The sequence below is a fragment of the Anser anser genome, assembly GCF_964211835.1.
Source record: "Anser anser genome assembly, chromosome: 4".
Taxonomy (NCBI): Eukaryota; Metazoa; Chordata; class Aves; order Anseriformes; family Anatidae; genus Anser; species Anser anser.
The window spans coordinates 46,121,604-46,133,629 of NC_139724.1; the positions used below are offsets into that span (position 1 = coordinate 46,121,604).

The 12,026-nt window shown below is 36.2% G+C and overlaps 1 long non-coding RNA gene and 1 pseudogene across 2 annotated transcripts in view; one reads left to right on the forward strand and one right to left on the reverse strand.

Annotated features, from left to right (window-relative positions):
* Nucleotides 1-12,026, forward strand: part of LOC310899530 (protein transport protein Sec24D-like) — a 52,545-nt pseudogene that overhangs the window by 29,847 nt on the left and 10,672 nt on the right. Inside the window, exons 9-11 of the transcript XR_014589224.1 lie at nt 5,935-6,073; nt 7,762-7,877; nt 10,708-10,832. The product of XR_014589224.1 is annotated as a protein transport protein Sec24D-like (transcript). The remainder of the gene's footprint in view (nt 1-5,934; nt 6,074-7,761; nt 7,878-10,707; nt 10,833-12,026) is intronic.
* LOC310899534 overlaps nt 1-12,026 on the reverse strand; it is a 46,300-nt gene that overhangs the window by 19,862 nt on the left and 14,412 nt on the right. The gene's annotated exons all lie outside the window — the stretch shown is intronic.

Genomic DNA, 12,026 nt, shown 5'->3' on the forward strand with positions numbered 1-12,026 from the left:
AAGCTACCTACTTCTGGGCTTTCTTCGTGTCAAAATTTTATCAGTATTTCATGTGTTTCCCCCATACTCAAACTTCTTTAAATCCTTCTAATTTTGATTAGAGCAGCCTGCATTTGCAATCTTCATGCTGCTAGCTCTATTCAGTAAGTTGCAGCGTTCCCCTTAAAAAGAGAATGCTGACTGAATAAATATTTTGTGGATAGTCTGACCTACGATTCACTGATATCAATGACTAGCTTTCTGTTGATTTTGGTACATGCTGGATCTTATTCCCTGTGCAGTGCCAACTTGAAGCTCACCTACCGTGTCCCGGTATTTTTCATGCTACCATGTATGTAGGTGAATGTTTGGCCTGGGTGGGAAGGATTTTTGAACAAGAAGGTTTGAACATACTCTCTGCATTTCACTGCAATCTGTAAAAATCAGGTTAGAGCTAAGAGAGATTGCATTACGGGGTTGACACTTCAGCCGTGCTGCATTATGCAAACAAATAAAATAGATGAAAAAGCACTATTACAGAAAATACTTGAACCTGCTGTGACCTTTGTAGAGGACGCAGTACAGACTGGCTCAAGTCATATCAGCTGAGGAGGCTGATAGTGTTCAACATCCAAAAATCAAGAATCAGCAAAGTTGTTTCAGACTTCAGAGGGAATTGCTTCTGATAAAAGACAGTAGGAACATCACAAAGGGAAATGCTTTCCTGACATTTTAATGTGAACCAGTAAAGCAACTCAAAACCCGGGGATTGTTTGTTGACTGGTTAATCTTTCTCAAAAGCAATCTGTGATGGTATAATAAAACAGAACAAAATGCTTCAACAGTCCTAGAAAACACAGGCAGTTTGGTTCATGACCTAGGGTTGGGGTTTTTTCTTTATCACCCCCCCCCTCCCCAAAATAGTGCTACATTTCAAAATTCTTTCTGATTATCCTGTGGACTTTTTCTTCATCTCTCTACTGTACAAATGAAGCACAAGATTTGCATGGGGCGGTGGTACTAACCTTGGCCAACAATCATCTCCTCTGATCATTAGAAAGTTATATTGTGTAGCCTCTCTTAAAATGCTCATATAAATATTTTAATAATCAGACTTACATGAATGTCAATGTAAATAATAACTCTAGAAACACTGCCTTTCTGGATTTTGTTGCCCTGCACAGCTTGTCTGTGGGATGAATTGTCTGAATTGAGTAACTGGTAGTTGTGTCTTTATTTCAGATAATCAGTTGTGCAAATACAGTGTGTTTAATGTTCGCTGTACTGAAGTATAAAAATGTTTTATCTGCTAGCGTACTGTAGAGTGTAATTTTAAGGAACTATCACAGTATAAGCCATCAAGAGATATGTATCCGTGCAGCTTTCCAAACCTGTGAGATAATCTTCCTTTAGAAACAAATAGCCCTCATCTAAACACGTCGATTAACTAGTCTCCTGAAATCTCAGATACTAAATATGGTTCTCTCATGGGATGTGCTTTCAAAATCATTTGTACTGAGATAATTTGCAGTTGAACAGGCAATTTGTCATGTATAGTATACGGTGTAACGTTGCAGTGAGCAGCTCTCTCTGTAAACCGGTAAAGTTCTTCAAAAGTATATGGAAAAAATGGTGGCAAATTGCTCATCTTGCAGGGAAGAGGAGGAAGGGATTGTGATAGAGATACTGATGTAATTGAAAATTGCACTCCTGGTACAAGTTTTCATGTTCCTCTTGGACGTAGCCAGATTTGCAAGTTGTGTGGGTCTCATTTCAATACACGTTCCTGTCATTTCAGTGCTGGGGCGTTAAACACATTCAAATGATGATGGAGTCAAACTGTGGGCAAAAATATTGCTCCTAATGCAGATTCATCAGGTAGTAATAGGGTGTATGTTGTGGGGGGCTAGGAGTCCACGCTGGCTGTGAGGCAAAGGCATTTTGCCTTACATTGCATGTGGAGATTCGACTTGCAGCACAGTTACAAAAGGTTTTCTTGTAGCCCAGTCTATGTATGTGAGTCTGGCAATGAAAACAGATGGTGTATATTTTTCAGTTTGTCGTGTGATAAATAGCTAGTTCTCTTCACCGTTTGCATATGCCTCTTTTTCATTCTCCAGAGACTCTCTTCTGATTTTCTCTTCAGAATGCTTTTCCAGAGATGTGCCATGATGAACTTGAGCTTCATCACAGTCCTTGTTCCTACACTTATAATTTCCAGCTGTGGCCCTGATCCTGCAATATGAATACAGTGATACTCTGCAGGCATCACAGGGAACCCTCAGGAGTGGGTCAGGTCTTCGTTTTTATAGCAAGCAATAGTAATTCAGCTCTCTGAGACTTTAAAGCACAGGTTATAGTCCCTTTGAAAATTTTTATGGATGTATTTCATCTTGGAGCGGTGCCACCAATGCCTATCTATTGCTCTGTGATACAGTTCTGACTCCAGAGAGATGTTCTGGCTGAAATATTTCCAAAATAACTCTTGCTATTCCAGCTATATTTGGACTAATAGTGAGATAAGTTATAGTTTATCAGATCAGCTTTCAGGGCTTGCACTGTAGTGGGGCCCTGAGGCTTCAGAGAAGGGAAAGTTTATGCAGGTCTCCCACAGCATTTCCCATCTCTACTGCCCAATCCCCTTTAACATAAAACCATACTGTTCTGCCTCCCAGTGCAGCTGATTCTTTCCGCCTCTTCAGTCCTTCAGTGTACATAAAAAGAATCTATTTTACAAGGTCATATTTATCCTACTGAGTAGTAGTAGTTTTAGTCATTGGTTTTGATAAATATTTATAATTTGATAGTGCTGGAAAGCTGACAATCAATGCCTACGTGTCCAGTTTTGTGAGGACTGTCCCTGTTCTCAGTCAGGTGATCCAAACAGGTAAATTGGGGAAAGGATTTTGAGGAGATAAAGGAGTAGGAGAGGTGCAAGAACAAAACACACAAATACAGCAAATGTTCAAATAGTTATGGTAGATACCTAAATTGATTCATTTATTATTTGTAGAAAATTACAGGAAGAGAGAAGGAAAATGCTGATAGTTTATAGTTGGAGAAGCAAAAGAAAAAGGAGTACTGCACTGGTTTCCAAAAAAAAAAAAAAAAAGGAATCTAAGTTTTGTGGATTTTATCTTAATCCCCTCCTTCTGTGAAAGTTTGCCACTGACTTCCATGGGACCGTAAACAGATCTCTTTATCTTCTGGTGTACAGTGACATCTACAGAGAGTGAAGTACAGGCTGTGGAGCATAGAAAGCAGGGCTTTCCCATTTAGCACCATTTCTTTTGGGCCGTGGATGGCAACAGTTTTTGTTTTATGTATTCATTAGTGTAGACTTGTTACTCTTTTTTTGCTTTTTAAACGCTTGTATGTTATTTATCTTTGTAAATTCCTATAAGATCTAGGTATTAAAAAGAGAAAAAAAAAGTTTTTTGACTCCAATGGAAATTGACAGTTGGAAATGTAATAGCAGTTTACACACCCAAACAGAAATGAATTTGTCATAACAACTGTGTTGTGAAGAAGTAGGTTTGGATGATTTCAGTCTGAGTCTTTATTCAGAAATTATCATATAAAATGGTTTATTATTAGATATGTTCATTAGTGATGTAATGGTTTAAATTAATTTAAGAAAATACTGAAAGGTAAATGAACATTTCACGTTAAGAAATCAAAAAACAGGGCTTTTTTTTTCAAGATTTTTCTGTTAGACAAAATCCTTTAGTCTATTGCATGCATTTCTTGGTTAGGCTTAACTTCATTGATTTTGGGTTTTGTTTTGTTTTAAAGTTTTTGCAAGTTTATTAGAAACTAAAAATAGCCAGCCTCTGCAGTATGATTGTATTGATATTTTATCTTTTATTTCTCTACATAAGATTGGAATACAGTTTTTGTAAAACTTGACAGCATATTATAACTTCATGCACTGCACATAGTCTCAGTGACTTCAAGAAGACCATTTGATGCAGAAAGTTAAACATACGTGCAGATCTTAGTAACGCTTAGGCTACTAGGGCTCTAAAACTGCATTACAAAAAGACTTTGTAATAAGTAAATTTTTTAATGAAGCTAAAGGGAGACGAAAGATAAATATTTCCACTCCAGAAATGGAAAGACAATGAAAAAAAATTATATTTTTATTTCTGCTGTCATTAAAAAGGTAATTTATTAAGTATGTATAAGAATGTTGATACCTAGGCTCTGAACTTTATGGCATTTATTTTTATGATTTTTCTTATTCATGCTTTATAGGTAAAGATCTTAATTTTAATAAGGTATTTCAAAATATGATCATTTGAGGGTAATTTTTCTTTGCTCTTGAATAACATTAAGTGTATTAGAACAGGGTTTAAAATCACTAAAAAATGTGTATAAATGCATCGGATGTTGTGTAAGGGTGTCTTTTTTTCCCTACCTGTTCAGATACTGTATTATGGCAAGCCAGATTCAGGCCTCATTAAATTAATACAGCAGAATGATAATCAGAAAATTGCCGAATAATGAACAAAATCCAGAAGTTCTAAAACTTAAGTTATTGTGGCTAGTGTGCAGGTTTTATAGCCAAGGCTCTCGTGTCTGCAAAATGACCCTGATAATTTGCCAGCTGACATTGTGTTAATTTGTGTTAAACTCAATTTTCATAGAAGAAAGAACATGAAGCAATGTATTACCTCAGTGGAGCGGGAGGAATCACTTAAAACCCATGTAGTAAAATCTACTCGTATGTACAAAGTTCTCGGCAAAAAGCATCAAATCCTTTGGAGAAATAAATAAGTAAAATAATTGTCTCTGTAAAATAATAAACATTAAAATACATGTAAGCAGTGAATGCTAGAAGGACATGTATGATTCTCTAGGTATTCAAAGACTCTTATGCTCCAATAAAAGATAAAAGTATATAATAGATTAAATATGTCCATTCCATAAGAGACAATAATTTTAAATAAGTGAATATGCTAGTGGAAAAGTTTTAGCGTTCAAGGGTTGTCAGCATTCTTCGTCTTGTAGAGATTATAATGGGGCCCAACTCTGGATTTATTTTCTTACTCTTACAGTCAGAGATTTTTAGTTAGGGTTGAAGGGAGTAAGGAAAAAAGAAAAAATAAAAACCACGTTTGTTTATGCTCCGTAGAGTTTCACAAATAATTGAACAAACTTCCATTTGTGCAGTGGTTTCAAGTATGACTTTTCTAACATAAATTACAATTACAGGAATCTTTCAATTGCTGCACAGTTATTACTGCAAGAGGCATCTGGAAAATGTCTTCCATTAGCTGTGGTTTTTGGCAGAGGCTATAAGCAAGCATGGTCAGTGTAATTAAGCTGACAAGTGTTCGAGATACTGTATTTGTTTACTGTGTGTTCTTTCCTTCAGTAAATATTAGTATTTCTTCTAAATCTTCTACTCTAGCTGGTGACCCTAACAGCATTAAACCTTAGTATAGCATGTAACACAGCAGCATTAGGGGGAAGGGCATTTAATTGAAAATATTAGAAGCTTTCTTAGTAACTACCTGTTTGGGATAGCTGTATGCAATTGGTGAGTATCAACAAATTTCTTTGAGAAAAGCTCAATCTGATAGAGAAGGCGAAATACCTGACCCCAGCAGATTTCTCCCTTGTGAGCTATAAAAATCCTTTGCTGGAGAAAGTCAGCCTAGAGCCCTGAACTTCCAATGCTTTCAAAGTTTTGTAGGCTCTTTGTATGGATCCTTTATTTCTTTCTGATAAATACCAAAATAAGGAGCTTGTGAGCTTGAAAATTAAGTTCTTTAGGGGACCTATGAGGTTGAACCAGCTGTACTGGCGAATTTGGATAAATGCTGAACAACCATTTCTTGGTCAGGTGAAATCTAACAAGTGTTAAGGCTGAGCAGCAGCTTTCTAGCTCACTTTATTTGGTTTCAAGTTTGCAGTGCTTTTTATAACTTCATGTACCTCTTCATTTAGACACCTCTTTATGTTGTAAACCATGGTGAGACTGGACCAATCTGATGTAACAGGTGCAAAGCTTGCATGTGTCCCTTCATGCAGTTTATTGAAGGTGGAAGAAGGTATCAGTGTGGATTTTGCAATTGTGTAAACGATGGTAAGTGATATTTCTCTGATCTGTGATTCATACAAATTCCATAAAACTAAAAAGGAACCGTATCCCTTAAATGATTTTCCTGACTAGCTGACTTGAAAATAGTTTAGTGAGATGCAGTAGCAAGGGCTATTTCACAAATTAAAAAAAAAATAGTAAAAATACTTAAAACACTTCTTCTTCAGTTCAATGTTTAAAAATAAATATAAGAAAAAATAATGCTAAACCATGAATTCCAAGTCCAGTCTGTTATGGTCAAAAGCTTATTTTAAAATATTATGTCAGCATAGGATACAAAGCTGCTTGTATTGCTAACCAAAAGCAACTTTTGTGTAGAGAAATTAACTTCTTGAAGAAGTCTAAATGTTCAGCAAAGAATTATTTAGAACCATGTTAGACTAGTCCTGGCCACGACTGTGGATACAGTGGTTAAATAGCCTATTAATCTTCCTGTGACAAGTGTTGGTTTTCACAGAAGATACCATGCCATATTTGTTCAAGTGTGCTGCATGTGACTCATAACTGTTCTTGTGCTCTTGGCTAAATCCCAGATCTTTGCCAGAAGTAGCCTTTCTAGACATTTGTATCAAGTTGGATTTCCTCAGCTGGATCACAGTGGTATAGTGCTTTCCCTAATACAGTAATCTTTTCAACTCTGAAACATGAACCTTGACAGGCTCATTCCAACTTCTTTTCTGCCTGGGGCTCAGATGTTTGTGCAAGCATAGCAGATAACAAATTTCCTAGTTTGTTAGCAATTTAAGCTCTCATAAAGAGAAATTTGAATGTGTTATGAACATTTTAAGAAAGACGTTTCAATTGCAGTATCATTTTCAATCATGCTTTGTATCCGTAGTGTCTTTTATCTAAATTGGAAAGCACTTAAAAACATTAATGAGACCTTAAAATGCCCCAGAAACTAGGTAGATACTCTGCATCCCCTGCTTTTAACAGGCAGAAATATAAAAAATAACATTCTAAGTGTGTATTGATTGAGGAAAAAAGCTAAAATCCAGAGGTGACTCTTCCTAGTGTGACTAGCCATTAGACTAGCTGCCTGTAACTTGGTGGAGGAAAACAACTTGGTTTCTTAATGCTTGCTTTGGAGTTCTACATCCTTTATCTACAGCTACAGAAGGTTCCCGATGTGATGGACTGAAGGCAGCTTGCTGTACAGTAGGCCAGGTTTGTGAACATTGCAGAGCTGTTTCCAGTGAAGTCGTAATGTTGCACAAAGCAGCACAGGCTTTAGGAAAAGTGCTGTTTTTAACTCCGGTGATGTGAATTAAGCTTTGAGTAGATGGTATCTTTCTAATCTTTCTAACAAAATAGCCATCATTTAATCTGTAGCCTGAGGATAGCAGACTTCTGCCTGTGGAAATAACCTGGGTCAGTTTTACCTACTCAAGCTTAACAAGAGTAGAGATAGGAGAAAATTGACATTCATGAGGGAATATGCCATATTCTCCAAATACAAGAGGAGCTGACATTACTAGAATGTTGTGAGGTTTGTTTGTTTTCTTAAATCAGTGTGAAGAAAAAGCATTATAACCTGTCTAAGTGTTTACACACCTCCTTGATCAATAACAGAGGTGCCTATGTCACCACTTGGTAACTATTGAAAGGAGTTGTTGGGTTGCTCCTCTCCACACTGTAAACATTTTTTTTCCTGCTCTTGTATTGTTTTTTAGTCCCGCCACTCTTCTTTCAACATCTGGACCACATTGGCTGATGGGTAGACCATTATGAAAGACCTGAGCTATCTCTGGGATCATATGAATACGTTGCTACTTCAGATTATTGCCGAGTGAGTATTTCCAATACACAAAATAATTTATGATTTTATGTCAACACAAACAAAATCCTTTAAATACCTATGTTAGAGTAAATGCACTTATAAGCTGAATATCCAAGCTGAATGTCCAAGAACATTTTAGAAAATGTACAGATGTGGAGGATTTAAGCTTACAATAACGTTTTGCTCTTTTGTGCTGAGACTAGCAACTAACAGTAATAAATAGTGTCTCAAAGTCATGGTTCACAAGTCTTCAACTGAGGTGCTGGTTTGGTCCTTGGAAACATTTAGAGGATGTTCAGAAGTTATAGTTCAAATTCTGTGATGTGGTGTTGCTTTTTAGCTGCATGACTTACTAATTTTGCAGACAGACATGCACCTGAATTGTCTTCTCAGCTTTTCAAACCTTAGCGTGGGAATTTGAATCTTTTCTTGGCATGAGTAGTTTTAGTGTTCTGACCAGTAAGTTATAATGGAATGGGTTCTCTGTCCTAATACTAAATTAGTTAAGAACTTGGTCCAAAGTCTACTCAAGCCACTGGAAGTATTTGTAGTTGATTTTATTAGATAACTGTATTTTGTACTTCCCAAAGCACAAATTATTTAAGTTTTTCAAACTTTTTTACAAAATTTTTCAAAATTCCTAGCGTGACCTCACCTGCCCACGGCATGGACATATTTTTTGGTCATTTCTGAAAGTGGGTGGAATTTTCTTTCCATCAGTGGAATGTGGATATGATAAAATTAGGAAAGGCGGTTCAATCCAACAAAGCCTTGAAGTAGGTACAAGTAACTTCCTCAGACCTTCTGATTATTGCTGGCGTACAAAGAAATGAACAGGTTGTTTAATTCTGGCCTCTCACAGGGGTACTGCTTCAAAGTCCAGTGAAATCCCTGAGACTGCCTTTAGAGATTCCATTGACATCTGCATTAGACTTCAGGACAGGAGAGAACTCAGTGGCTGTAGTGGGGCATTATAGAAATAGCGTGGGATCCTCGCTGTAGCTTTGCTGCTTTCTGCAGCTAAGCTTTTGAAAATGTGTATACTGAATAGCTCCATGCCATTTTCACAGTTCTTTTTCTCTATGTGTAACCCTGTGTTCATCATCACAGTCTTGCTTTCAGTGCAGTGAATTTGCCATACAGTTTAAATGAGGAAGCTTCTGTGATAAGCCATCCAGCATGGTTTGTCTTCTTATTGCAAAGACCTGTTCCATAGATTCAGCAGAATGTTACAAAAAATAAATCTCTGATAAAATCAACACTCACACTGGAAACGTTAAGTCATTGAATTTTAGAGAAGTTAACATTATTTTGTAATTATTTTCTCATTTTGCTCCAAGTTAGAAAAGTTTAATTCTTTTATAAATCAGTTTAAGACCAGAACTGAAAAGCCATTTCGTTTTGCGCTTATCAAATGACAAGGATGAACAGCTACAAAAAATGTTAACAAATAGCAGCTGTTTTGCATTATTGTGCTCCTGCTAAGCGGATGTGGCAAGAGCACAAGTTCTCATTTCTGCCATATATTTGTCAGAAATTATGCAGGAATTCTTTATAAATAGTGATGTGCTATGAGAGTTCAGAAAGTAGTGTTTGATATGTTTTTTGAAACTAGAATCCAAATACAGAAAACAGAACAGGTTTTAAAAATACTGTCTGGTTTTAGTTGACAAGAGTTAATCTTGATTTACATAATTCAAATGAAGTGAGATCAAGGGTATAATGTTTAATTTTATGTGTTCCAAGGATATGACTGTGAATAAGTCATAACTCAAGGATTAGATGATTTTTTCTTAGGTGGAGTTTTCTGCGGTTTATTTGTAATTAGTATAATTTGGTAAGTGGTCAGAAGTCTCTATATGAAGGCAGTGAAATAGCATCTATAACTATAATGGAAAAGTTGTCCTGAATTTGACACCAGGTAATGACCACTACTCATCTTAATGAAAATTAGAAAAACTGAACTTAAGTGTATGGCTAGGCCCATGATGATAGAGTACTATGTGCACTCTATATGATCTTCCTGGGTACATCTGTAAGCATTACATTGCTTTGTTTATTAACAAAATAAAACAGTCATCATCTTGTTAGTTACAGAAGGTTGGTCAGTAGTGTATATCACAATATGTATGCTACTTACATGTCTCTTATGTACAACTGTGGCTAAGAAGCTGTGCCAAAAGGAATCCATACCAGTCTGAGTCACTGTTCTGTATGTAGCAGTTGGATACATTGAGCATTACACTCTAGTGCTTTAATTATCTTACAGAAAATCAGCTTATTCCTGAAAGTACAGTTTTCTTATCTGTCCAGAGCGTACTAGGGCATGAGAAAGCAAGACAGAGAGGATGCAGACGAACACTTAGTGCTACTAAGGACTGAAGTATTTTAATTCTAGTTCAGTACCTAAGTCACATTTTCTGTTTCCAGATTGGTTAGAAATTGCTTAACAGTTTTTAGAGGCAAATGTTAACAAAAACTGAATTTAAGCATTCCTGTTAACAAAATGGTATTGCGTAAGCATATATGGAATACAGAAACAAATTTGTTTAAACACTTGAATTCCAATAGAAAATGCTAGTGTTTCGTCTTATCTAATAAACTGTTACCCTATACATATTTTATTCTATTAGGATCTATTTTCCAGTAGTACAGTTTTATTGCAAGAATGGTGCTTACCCAATACATGCCATCTTTCTGTAATAATTACTCTTTCTAATTCATAGCATTTTTCAAATGACTAAACACAGTATTTAGATTGCCTTATGGTATGTTTTGTAAATCTTTTTGACATAACAGGACACTGTCTAATTTTCCCTGTGAATATTTTTTTCCGTAGAATAACAAGCCTCCAAATCCACCAGCTTATATCTTCATGATTGATGTATCATACAGAAATATAAACAGTGGCCTAGTTAAACTCATATGTGAGGAACTGAAGACTCTGCTAGATAAGCTTCCAAGGTAAAGAAACATACGTGTGTTTTGCTTAATGTACCATACTGCAGTTTTCAAGAAGCTATGCATGTTGACAGGTAAAACCAAGAAAGTATAAAAAATGACAAAATTTACAATACAGGCATTTTTGAGGTGATAGTGACCAAAAGTTAATTTTAAAATTGCTAGCGGTTTTTGAAAAACTTACATTGATATCTGGGTTTACTATATGAACAGGAATGTGTTGTACTGATTGAACATGTAGCGTTCTTTCTTTTCTTTTCCTGTACTGAACTCTAGTGGTGTTACCAGCTAAGTCCCAGCTTGTAGTTTTGACTTTACTTGCTGTAGTTCTGTTTACTGCAGTGCTGCTTTTCTCATTAGATTAAGCAGAGAAATACCACAAACCAGAATCTCAAGACAGTAAAGTCTCTCTAAAGCCAGTGTTGGTGGGTTGTATCTTTAGCTCTTTTTTGTTAATCAGCAGAACTCTTAGCTTGCTTTGTTGTGTGATTTTTCTACCCTGGTATGTATCTGAGAGGGGAGCAAATCTTGTAGGCAGCTGACATTCTGTTAAATATGGCATGTTTGCTATGTCAGTATTAAACGTGTAGTAGTACTATTACTACTGATCTGTAGTAATCACAGTATATTACTTTAGTGTAGTTTTGTGTAGTTTTTAGTATATGTTTAGTGCAGTTTTCATTAACATTTAAGTAATGTCGACAGTTAAATGAAAGCAGTGGAAGTCAGACTGAAAAAATTAAGTAGACAAGGTGTTTCTTAGTTGAGGCATATGAAAGGATTGAAGAGCATACAGAAAGAAAATGCATTCCAAATAACAGTATTTGTAGAGGGAGAACAGGCTTAAGAAACAGAGGGAGCAAAGTGAGGAAGAGTGGGAGACAAGATCCTTGAGATAATCTGGAATATGTTAAAAATCTTTTTATCCTATGTGCTTGTTGGATCTCTGTGCATGAAAGAAATTCCAGTTCAGGGTGGGGAGTTAGTTTGTCAGATGCCCATGTAAGACCATCCCTTGAGCACTTCGTCATTGAAGATTACACTGGAGACACGAGTGTTTGATACTGTCCTGCACATATCTCAGAGCTTTCTATCAGGAGTGGTCATGACTCTGAAGATAATAAAAGGCCGTGAGCATAGTAGCAAAAAACAATTGGCAGTTTAGGAACACCTAGTCTTGAATAGAGAAAGTAAAGG